The sequence below is a fragment of the Orycteropus afer genome, unplaced genomic scaffold (genome assembly GCF_000298275.1).
Source record: "Orycteropus afer afer isolate SDZICR_OR568_19922 unplaced genomic scaffold, OryAfe1.0 scaffold00161, whole genome shotgun sequence".
NCBI classification, from domain to species: domain Eukaryota; kingdom Metazoa; phylum Chordata; class Mammalia; order Tubulidentata; family Orycteropodidae; genus Orycteropus; species Orycteropus afer.
The window spans coordinates 92,580-104,798 of record NW_006921748.1 but is presented as its reverse complement, the minus strand read 5'-3'; positions in this window follow the sequence as shown (position 1 = coordinate 104,798).

Below are 12,219 nucleotides of genomic sequence, written 5' to 3'. Positions count from 1 at the left end.
GTGCCATCAGGGGGACTCAGGTCCCTTCCAGACCGCATCTCCATATGTCTCCTTTTTTGGTATTTTCATGCAAATTCTTCTGCTAGTTGGGGTTTAGTCTACTTCTGTATCCTTCCCTTCAAGGCTCAGGGGTCCAGGATTATCTTCTGTGTCTGTGTCAATTGGGTTCCCTTTTCTTTGTTGAAGAGGGTCTGTGCAGTCCTTCTGTCTAGTCCACCATCTTGCCAGAATTCCTAGACTATGTACTTCTTGATAACAAAAATCTAACAAAGTGTTTGGTTCAAGGAAGGTTGAGTTTTATAATAGTAAATTAGAAACTTACCAGTTGTTAAATGAATTTAAGACTGTGTGATGATTAAGATATTTCAACATAAAGCAAGAGAGAAGCTAGGTCTATGGATTATATAGATTCCTGCTGTTTACCATTATAATGCTGTACATGACATGTGTTTTATAAATTTGCCTTATCATTTGCAAATGTTATATAATATGTGTATTCTAAAACTGTGGAATGCATAGACTCATATATAAAAATTCTTAAGCTGATGTTGTTAATAAGAACCTATACTAATACATTTTCTATACTCTTCTAAAACCAACTTTCATGTATGTATCAAATTTGATCTTCAAAATAACTCTATATGATGTGTAGTTTATGCATTATTATATCCATCAAAAAGAGAGTGATCTAAAATCAAGATAAAGTCAATGATTTATCAAATTTATCTAGTGAATTAGTGGTAGAGGTAAGGGAAGAACTAATATCACTGAAATTAAGATAAACTGCTGAGAAATCCTGATCTTAGAGTTTGTATATTTTAACAGAGATAGCAATACGTCACTGTGAAGGGGAGATGTCACTGTGAAGGGGAGATGGCACTGTGCACTGTCCCCACTCCCCTGAGAAGATGTTCTATGACTGGCATGTGCAGCCATCAGGAAAGTGAGAGATTGGGGCACAACCATGGCACTCAGTACGTATGGAACATAGACACAGCATGCTTCTCTCTGCAATCAGCAGCAATTACAGTGAAAAATGAGGTATTAATTGATGTTCCCATAAGTAGTCTCATTTTCCTCTTTGAGATATGTGAATATTAGAGAAACAGAGGTGGTTTTTCTCATTGAGGAAATCGAAGGAGACCAGTAGAGTATGATTTCTAGGTCCCTGGGTGTAAGGTAAAGCCATCTCTCCAAACATTTAAAGCTGATATGTGATATGAAGCCTTGAATTACATGATGGGGGTATAAGAACCACACCACCTTCATCCCTCAGTGCTATTTACTAAGACAAGAAACAGAGACAGTGATTACATCACATTTTTAGAGCCCAATTGCCTGATTTTAAACCCAAACACAGACTCCTAAGTCCTATGCCCCATACCTGACTGAATTCCATGACTGATAATGGCAAGAGGTTCTATGCCATTGATATCTGACTCCTTCTTCTGCTTGTTTTTATTCCCTCAAGCTTTCTTTCTTATACACTACCTCAATAGCAATCTTCTTCTGTATTATATGTCCTTTTTTTTCTCTCCGTTCCTCTCTATCACATTGTACTTTTCTACAATGAGAAGGTTTTTGTCTCATTACCACATCACATAGGTATCTATTCCTTTCCATTAGGATTCCCTGGCACACATGTTTAGTGCACTCACCTGCTAACTGAAAAGTTAGAGGTTTGAATTCATTCAGAAGTGCCTTGGAGGGTAATTCTGGTGGTCTGTTTTCCCAAAACTAGCCATTAAAAATCCTGACACACATGGTATCAGTTCTACTCTGAGACATGGGAGGTCACTCGACAGCAACTGCTTTGGTCATTTCCATTATGAAACCAAGCAACCCTACCTTGCCAACTTTGTGCTTCTCATCTTTCACACTAACTGGTCATGTAAAAACTGACAATGAAATGTTCTAATCTTCATGTTTAAATGTTTTCAAAAGTTTGTATAAGCTCACATGTGGTTGCACATCCACTTGAGCTGGGATAACTTAACAACGAATACAACTCCCCTAAATAATTATAATACTGAAAGTACCATGGACTGCCAGAAGAATGAACAAATCTGTCCTGGAAGAATTGCAGCTGGAATATTCCTTGGAAGTAAGAATGGCCAGACTACTCACCTACTTTGGTCATGTTGTCAGAAGGGACCATTCCCTGGAGAAGGATATCATGCTTGGTAGAGTGAGGTTCAGCGAAAAAGAGGAAGACCCTCAGAGAGATGGGTTGATACAGTGACTGCAACAATGGGGTTGGGTATAGGAGGAACTGTGTGACTGGTGCAGGACTGGGTGGTTTGTTCTGTTGTACATAGGGTCGCTATGAGTCAGAGCCAACTCGAGGGCACCTAACAACCACAAATAGTTTTATATATATTGCACATTTTGAAATAGTTCCATCTTGATGCTTGTTACTTTCTAGTTGTAGCCCAAATCTCATGAGAGCCAAGGTTAGGCTATTTTGTACTTCTCTCCAAGGTGTTCCTGTTCCTTGTTATAAGCTAACTGCTGCAATATCTACATTGAATTAGGAGCAATATTATATAAAACTGAGCTGATATGAAGGAAGTGTTACTGAAAGATGAGATTGGAAGATGATAAATTAATAACACAGATATATTCCTCTCATATTATTGCCCCCAAACAAGAAGTAGACACTAGACGGCAAAGGACAGAACACCTGAACCAAGAGACCTTTTCTTTAGCTAGCTTCACTACACTCTAACAATGGAAGCTATAGCAGCTAGCTGCCTCTCTCCAGGCCTTTGTTTTAGCACGTGTGAAATGAGAGAACCAAGACAGTTCACACCATAGCTCCTCAGGGTGCCAGGGTTGAGTAAAGGGAGGAAAATGAAGGTGAGAGTCCATGGTTAAAGCCCAAATTGTCAGCAATGCCACTAAGAGCAGATTTATCATTGCAGTTCCCAGTTTGATCTCCTTTGAGAAGGATTTTTAAAAGTAAAAATGTGTAAACCACAATCCAAAACCATTTCCAGGGCTTTGCCCAACTATATGAACTGATATAAATTGTTTTACATGGAAATATTAATTTATGCATCTTTTTTATAAGTTGTTGCCAGGTGCCTCTTTTGTCTGCCGTATTCCTGAGAATTAAACTTGTGGGTGACTGGCTGCTTCTGCTTAACCTCCCTCTCTGGCTTGCATTCCAGTTTATTATGAAGGAGAAAGATAAACCAATTCCAATCCATCTATCCCAATCCTATTCACAGCCAAGCAATAACAATTATCTCCGTCTTTACATTTTCTCCCATCTCTTGCTATTTCTTGTACAGTAATGAATTGTAACAGCTACTTCTTGCTGACTTCTCTCCCATATAATTAATGTCCTAAGATATTCTATTTACTGGTGAAGCAGTTTGAATCAAGAAGTGATTACTTTTAGAGTAAACAGAGCTGCTAAACCCTCTCCACAAACAAAGCTGACAGCAGTTTTATTTTTAAAATAATCAAATTGAAATCCCCAAAAGCTTCAAGTTTGGGGCTTGTTATTTATTATGTGTATGTAGGTATTTGGTGAGTGTGAAAAGTATATTCATATTTAGAGCAGAAGACAGAAAACTACAAAGATAGATAGAATAGAAAGCTGCAAACTTTCACCCACCTTTGCTTCCTTGGTTGCCCTAAACTTAAGCTTTCTATCAGGTGAAAATCACAAAGGAGAGAAGCTGTTTGCTTAAGCACATAGCTTCAGTCCTTGAAACCATCAAAGTAGATATTGGATTTTCTGAATCAGGGCAGAAATCTATCAAGCGTCGTAATCTCAATAATCACTGAATAGAAAGAAAGGAGAAGGAAATGCTGTTGCCAAATACTTGTGGAGTCTAACGAACCCAACAAGAAGACTCAAAGCTTTCTTCTAAATTGAAAGGAGTTACTAGCCACAGTTTTCAATCAATTTGTTGTTGTTGTTAGTTGTCATCAAGTCGATTCTAACTCATAGCAACCCCTTGGGAAGTAGAACTTCTCTGTAGGATTTTCTTGGCTGTAATCTTCATGGAATCAGGTCAGCTGGCCTTTTTTTTCTGCAGTATCACTGGGTGGGTTCAACCATTAACTTTTTTTAGGTTAGCTGTCAAGTGCAAATGATTTGGCCACCTAAGGCCCTTTATCAACTAACATTATTGTTGCTGTTACTTGCTGACCAGTAGATTCCGATTCATAACATCCCCATATTTGCAGAGTAGAATTGCAATCCATAGGACTTTCAAGGCTGTGATGTATTGGGATCAGATTGCCAAGTTTCATTTCCAAGTTGCTTCTGGATGGGCTTAAACAGCCTAACTTTTGGTAAGTAGCCCAGCACTAAACCATTTACACCACCCAGCAATACCTAATTAATATTAATACTTATTAATTAGGTGACTGATTGATCTTTGCATCTTAAAGTCTAACTGTAACCTCTGTAAGCACTATAGGACCACAATGCCAGCGGACCACCTCAATCTACCCCTTCATCTTCAACACATTCACATTGTGAACATCCTGTCAGTATTCCAGGCCTTTGCCTCCAGCTACTCCTTCAGACCATTCTTTCAGATTATTGCTCTTGCTCCCTTAAAAAAACAAAACAAAACAAAACTCATTGCCATCGAGTTATATCTGACCGTAGTGACGCCTCTTTGGGTTTCTGAGACAGCATGTCTACAGTAGATTGCCCAATCTTCCTTCCAGAGAGTGGGTGGAGAGCTGGTGGGTTTGAACTGCCAGTCTTCTTGTTAGCAGTCAAATGCCTTAGGCACTACGCTACTTCTTCAAACTCAGAACTCCAAATGAACATCTGGATTTGTTCCTGTCTTAGCTTCTCCTTATCCCATAGCTACTTCATGCTGTTTCTTTGCATCTCTCTCTCTCTCTCTTTTTTTTTTCCTTTCCAAACCTTCTCTTCACATTTACCTTTTCATTACCTCAAACTTAGGTATGGCAATGACCATTTAAATAGTCTCCATGTCAATAGGCATTGCCCTCTTCACTTCATGCAATGCTTCACTCCTAGATTAATCTTAAACCTTATCTAATGAAGAATCAGAACTAGTGACATTCAGAAAATGGAGAGATCATTGAGGGTAGAGCAGTCAGGGGGAAAAAAAAAAAAAAACTCTGAGGAGATGGGCTTTCAAGTATGAATAGCAAAGTTGCAGGTAATCAGACCAAAGGTTGAAGCCATTCTTGAGAAAAAGAAGAGCATCAGGAAGGCCATGGATGGTGAGCTTCAATTGCATGCATTGGATTTTTTCCAAGTCTCTTGTCTGCCCAGACTTAACGCAAATTCAACTCATTTACAACTCCCTGACAGACATGCTCTTTTGCAAGGACAGGGAAATGGTTTGACAGCTTGACTTTTTTGAATGCCATCATATGACCTTGTCATATTTGCATATCGTTTCACAGGGAATCTGAACTTATCTTGTAAGCTGTACTCCCTGCACCAGTTACACTAGTCTAGTCACACTCTTCAAAACATAACTTTGTTCTTTTGATAATGCAATTTCTCCACCAAGGATCACTCCCTTTCCAAATTCTAGTCTCTGATTTTATGAAATTCTACCCCAGGCTGAAATATCCTTTTCTTCTAGGTATAATTCACAATGATTTTGCAACTCATCAGGCATACCTCATGGGTTGTCTTATATTGATAATTATTTCTTAATATTGTATAGTATTATATATATATATATTTTAAAAATTATGTAAAATGCTTTGGTTCATTGGCTATTAGCAATATCGTAGAATGAAAGACTAATCTCCATATTCTATACCTTGCATGTTGCTGAAAATAAGAAGTAAATGTCCTCAAAACAAAAGGTGACAGATTTATCAAAATGTCCACAGAATGGTTTATGGCTGCAGCTGGAAACTATATATCAGTGACAATCAAAGAATTCCAGCAGTCCAGCTGGCCTGATTGGTTGCACAAGTGCTCATTTTCCTGCCAGGAACTTCATTATTCCTTATAAGTTTCAACTTATCTTTTTAGACTGTATTAGTTATAAGACTTATTGTCCTTTAAAAATAATAATATAAAAATTTGTTATCAAAATGCTTGTTGTTGTTGTTGTGTGCCGTCGAGTCGGCCCCGACTCAAAGTGACCCCTCCTTGGGTTTCCAAGGCAGTATCACTACCGAAGTAGATTGCCCAACCTTCCTTCCAAGGAGTGAGTAGTGGGTTTGAACTGCCAACTTTCTGGTTAGCAGTCAAGTGCTTTAGGCACTATGCTACCAGAGTTCCTATTCCAAATGCTTAGCAGGTCAAATTTTATAGCTTATGTGAAACAGGGGCCAGCCAGTTGTTGACTAATCTCTATAAATATATAGTTATTGTTAATTAACAAGCCACAGGAAGCAGGGTAAAGAAGGCCATGGGCTAGACCTTGGGCAAAATCTGTAAGTGGGAAGATTTAATTGTGAAAGATGGTTGTGATACTAATTGGCATCATAAGTAAGGATGAGATCATTTAGAGAGCTGGTTATAAGTTTTCATAGAGGTATGATAAAATAAGAACCTTAGTATTTATCTTAGGCCATATATCTTTTGTTTTGAGAATGGAATTATTTTTCTGATTATAATATCCCTTTCCTGGGACAAAGGAGCTTAAAATCCTCATTGTGAGAATCCAGAAGATAAGAGATAAGCTTTGTTGTGAATGTGTGAGTGTGTGGATCTGTGTAGTATATATTGAAACAAATCAATTTGATTACCAAAACTAAGATGTATGAAAGTTTTCTTTTGTTTGTTTTTTCCCCAATTATTTAGTTTTATCCTTCCTTCTTCCTTCTCTTATCCAGGTGACTATGTAGTATCTTAAGGAACTATGGAGGGTAAGGCATTTAGCAGGAAAACAGATGGTTAGCAATTCAAATCCATCAGCTGCTCCATGAGAGGCAGATGAGGCAATCTACTTCTGTAAAGATTTACAGACTTGGAAACCTAATGAGGGTTTCTATGGGTTGGAATTGACTCTATGGCAATTGTCTTGATTTTTGGTTTATGTAGTATCTTATACATAGATATAAAAATGACTTCATTAATTGTTTGTATCTCATACTAGAATATCTTTTGTTAAGATGTTCTTAATTATTAAGTAATTCCTTACAGAGGAAGGATTTCAGGAATTATATGTGTGGCTAGAGATGGACTCTGAAAATCTAATAGCCTTCATTGTATGACAAAGACTAGGAAGTACAATATTGGACTGGGGAACTAAAAAATATGAATTGTAATCCTTACTCAGCCACTTAGCAAGTGTGTGATCTTCATGTAGCCATCACAATTCTCTGAACCTCAATTTCCTTAACTGTGTTTTGAGAAGGTGGATCCAAGCAATGTTCATTTCCAAGCAATGGAAATGTTTATTTGCATTAATCCATGAAAATATGTGTAAGAGTGATTTCAGGAGCTTGCCCTCTGGTGAGAAAGTCATATGGACAGCTTTGTGGCATGTTATACTACATTTGTTTTCCATATCCATCTTGTATATATTTAATGTACATAATAGAATTAAACTCCTTAGTAGCTAAGTCATGTCACAGTTCTCCTCAATCTAGCCTACTTTTGTAGTTTCTTAGGATCATTAGTCTTCAATATAAACCCTGTGTCTAGTCATTATGATTTTCTTGCTATCTTTGAGTTACATTTCTATAACATATTCATATACCTAATCCATGGCAAGTTCTTGGTCAGTGACCTCACATACCTTACCAAATACCAGTTATCAGAACGATAAAATAATAGCCATCAGAATAACCTAACAAATACCATTCTTAAAATTCTTAATTTTGTTGATTTTTCAAATACTTATATAATGCTTACCACCATAGTCTTGAGGTACAATAAGGTCAATTGCTGTAACATAGTCTACAAAGACAATGTTCTACATCCTGCTCCCATCTGCAACAAAGAAGAATGAAGAAGATCAAAGATTGTCTTTGATCTTAGACAATAAGTCCAAAATACTAAGGGACAATATGGAACCCAGCCTCCAAAACCCTGAGACCAGAAATACTAGATGGTGCCTGGCTATCACTGCTGACCACTATGGATGAGATCACAATAGGAGGTCTTTGGTAGAGTGGGGAAAAATGTGGAACAAAACTCAAAATCATAAAAAAAAAAGACCAACCTTCCTAGTCTGATGAAGACTGGTGGAACCCCTGAGACTAAGATCCTTAGCCACCCTTCAGGCTAGGAATTGAACTTAATGCTCATGACTCAGGCCTCTATGGTGAAGGGTAATACTAGGAGGGGACACATTCTAGAAGAGTAAAACATCTGAAATGAAGAAAAGAGCATTTGCCTAGGGATAGAGCCAGAAAGGTGGAAGGGGATGGGAAGGAAGGGCAAAGGGAGAGGGTTGGCACAGGGAGGAAGTGGGAAGAATGCTTTCATAGTGTAGGAATTGCTGTATATGTCATAAAACAGACTGTCCATGAATTGTTGAATGGAAAACAAATTTGCTCTGTAAACTTTCACCCAAATCACAATAAAAAAGAATTCTTCTAAATCATTTGCCAGTATTATCCATATCAATTATTTTACTTTATTTCTTAGAGCACTGAATTTATACTTCCTCAGGTAAGTTTATATTTCATGATCACAGGCATCACTGATTTGTTAGGTAACAAATAAATTCCATAACATTAATATTCTTTTGTACTTTTACAAGTCTGCTTAGATTATTGGAACTATAAACTCATGGAAAAATCCATTTGCCTGCTATTCCTCCATGTTTCTTTTGTTGAATGTCAATAAGAAAAGCACTTCCATATGCACAGAGTGTAGATTTTGTCTCAAACTTAGAAGAGTAGGAATTCATCCATAATATAATCGATTTGTATCCAAAATAGAAAGCATAACTAGACCCAAAGAACTTCCCTCACCTGCAATATATGAAATTCTATTATTAGAATTTTACTCCCAATAAACTGTTATCTTTCCTAAAATTTTTCTTTAAAATTCAAACATCTCCAAATTAAAACACCTAATTAAAATTTAGTTGAATTCTAGCTATGGGCAAATCACTGTGTGTGCTAAACTTTGACTACATACAAAAGCAGTACCAACTCTGTAAACTTAAAATGTTGTTGTTGTTGTTGTTATGTGCCATTGAGTCGGCCCCGACTCATAGCGACCCCTCCTTGGGTTTCCGAGGCAGTATCACTATGGAAGTAGGATTGCCCATCCTTCCTTCCGAGGAGTGGCTGGTGGGTTTGAACCGCCAGCCATCTGGTTAGCAGGCAAGTGTCTTAGCCACTATGCTACCAGAGCTCCCAAACTTAAAATATAGTGGGTCAATTCACTATAAGCCAAGCCAATAGATGAGAGTGTTATAAAGTAAAGTGCTATAGAGAGAAGAGAAAGAATGCATTCTATGTTGATAAGGAAAAAAGAGGAAAACTTTAAAAAAGATGTTATCCTCAATTTAGAAGTGTTAGCATCTTGGAAGTATGTGATAGGAATGAGGACACAGAAAGAAAAACATCATCAAAACATGTGCCTATGAGGTAGGTGATCCTTGTAAGGAATAGAAAGTATCCATGTGGCTTGCTAACCAGAAGCCTGGTCGTTCAAATCCACCAGTCACTACTTGGAAGGAAGATTGAGCAAACTACTTCTATAGAGATACTGCCTTGGAAACTCAAGGAGGGTTCACTGTGAGTTGGAAACTACTTGACAGCATTAAGGTTTTTGTTTGTTTGTTTGTTTGTTTGTTTTATGTGAGACTGGGCCAAATAGATAGCCAGGTGACAGGGACATTTTGATAGATAAAAATGAAGAGTTTCCCTTGGGCTAACTTATTGAGGTCTCTAGGCTTAATTTCATGAGCACTGTAACATTATCCTGCGTCATTCAGGTATGAAACTAGATCAAAGGTCATCCTTGGACTTGGAGCTCCAGGGATACAGGCAATAATATTTCCATAATGCTAGCACTTTGAACTTTGGTCATTAATTTTCAAATGTGTAAAGACGAACTCATCATACTCCTAGGTGAGAGCAGAATTCACGAGTAGAATGAAGAGTTTAGAGATGAGGGTACTGCCTACATTGATTATATCTAGAAATGGGACAGCATGGAGCTTCAGAAGAGACTTAGAGAAGAAGCACTTTAGTGAAAGGTGACAGAGAAAGGATGCTGCTCACCCTCACCATTTTGCATGGCCTCAACCCTGGATCCATGCACTGAGTAAATCTTGAATAAAGGTTAATGCCTTCTCAAAAGTGGTGCTCAATAAAGTATATAAAAATGTAAAAATTTAAACCACAGTAATATATAATTATAAAATTTGCCCTTTCATTAATAGGTTCAAGTTGTGTTTCAAGTCACTATGCTGGTAACTGAGAGGGGACTTTCATGGGACCAAAATGAGACCACTCTTCACACGAGGGACAAACCTTTGTATTGTCATCTCAGCTTGAATTCACATATAGAGACAGACCAAAAATAAATGTGGATGCTAAAATTGTTCCCATTCAGTATTAACTTTCTTATACTTTCACTGAAATTGTGTACTTGTCATTAGTGTACAAGATGAAATAATTTCAAGTATATGCCACTTAGAAGGGTCTAGTTAGGGCCTACACTAACTTTTGTTGTTGTTATTGTTGTTGTTATGTGCCATTGAGTCAGACCCAACTCATAGCGACCCCTCCTTGGGTTTCCGAGACAGTATCACTACAGAAGTAGATTGCCCCATCTTCCTTCTGAAGAGTCGCTGGTAGGTACAGGCAAATATTATTTTAACTTCATTAAAAAATGCAAGAGTCAACTTCCACTCTCTCTTAAGATTCTCATCCACAGAAGAGATCATGTATCTCATGGACTATGTAAATTTAACACTAGCAAAAGAGAATAACTAGTAGTAAATTTGTTCTCATTTCTAAACTTGACTACATTTTTGCTTATATTTGATTCTTCTAATTTTAGCTAAATATAGGTAAAACCATTATAATCTCACAGGTATATTTTTGTTAATTTTTAAAATTCCAATCTCTTTTTTCCCAGAATAATATTTGCTGCTTGCAGAAAATTTGGAAAGTAGAAAATGGCATTGGTCAACAGAAACAAGGAAAAATCTCATACATATATCAATGAGAGGAAAAACAAATCTATCTTGGAGTGATTTGCACAGGAATATTTAAATGTCTCACCTTTACTGAAGAATCATTCTGAGTTATTTTTTTATGCTTTCACTAAATGCTTATTGTGCACATTTGATGTGGCAAATATTGTACAAAGATGATTATCACATGTTCACTTAATTCAAGGGTAATGTTGTCTGGGTGAATAGAAAGATATGTACAAATGAGATATCTCACAATGTAATAAGTGCTATGGTACAGATACAGATATGACCCATGACAGGTTTCTATGCAGTTTATAGAGGTGTGTGGGTGTCATTTGGAGGTGGAATACAGAGAGAGGTAGACAGATAATACTTTTCAAGAATAGTGATACTTGACAAAGCCACCTGGTACTGGTACAAGCATAGACACATAGACAAGTATAACAAACATAGATCTATCCATCTATAGACAGCTAATCTCTGATAAAGGGCTGAAACTCAATAAATGGGGGAGAGAGAGTCTGTTTAACAAATGGTGATGGCAAACTGGATATCCATTTGAAGAAACATGAAACAAGATCCATACCTCACACCATACACAAAAATGAACTCAAGAGGTCAAAGACCTAAATGTAAATTCTAAAAAATATAAAGTTTATCAAAGATGTTGTGTTGTTGTTGTTATGTGCCATTGAGTCGGCCTGATTCATAATGATCCCTCCTTGGGTTTCCGAGGTGGTATCACTATGGAAGTAGATTGTAGGGCAAACTTAAGGACCCTAGTTTATAGCATAAATAGACCCTGAAGCATAACCCAAGATGCACAAATGGTAGAAGATAAACTACATCACTGGGACCTTCTAAAAATTAAATTCCTATGCACATCAAAAGATTTCTCCAAAAGAGTAAAAAGGGAACATACAGATTGGTGTGGGAAAAAAAGACAAAGGTACTTACCTGTAAAATGTATAGAAAACTTCAACATCTCAACATCAAAAAGACAAACCATCCAATTAAAAAAAAAAATGGCAAAGGACATGAACAGACACTTCACCAAAGAAGATATTCAGGCAGCCAACAAGTACATGAAGAAATGCTTGTGATTGTTAGCCATTAGAGAGATGTACATCAAATC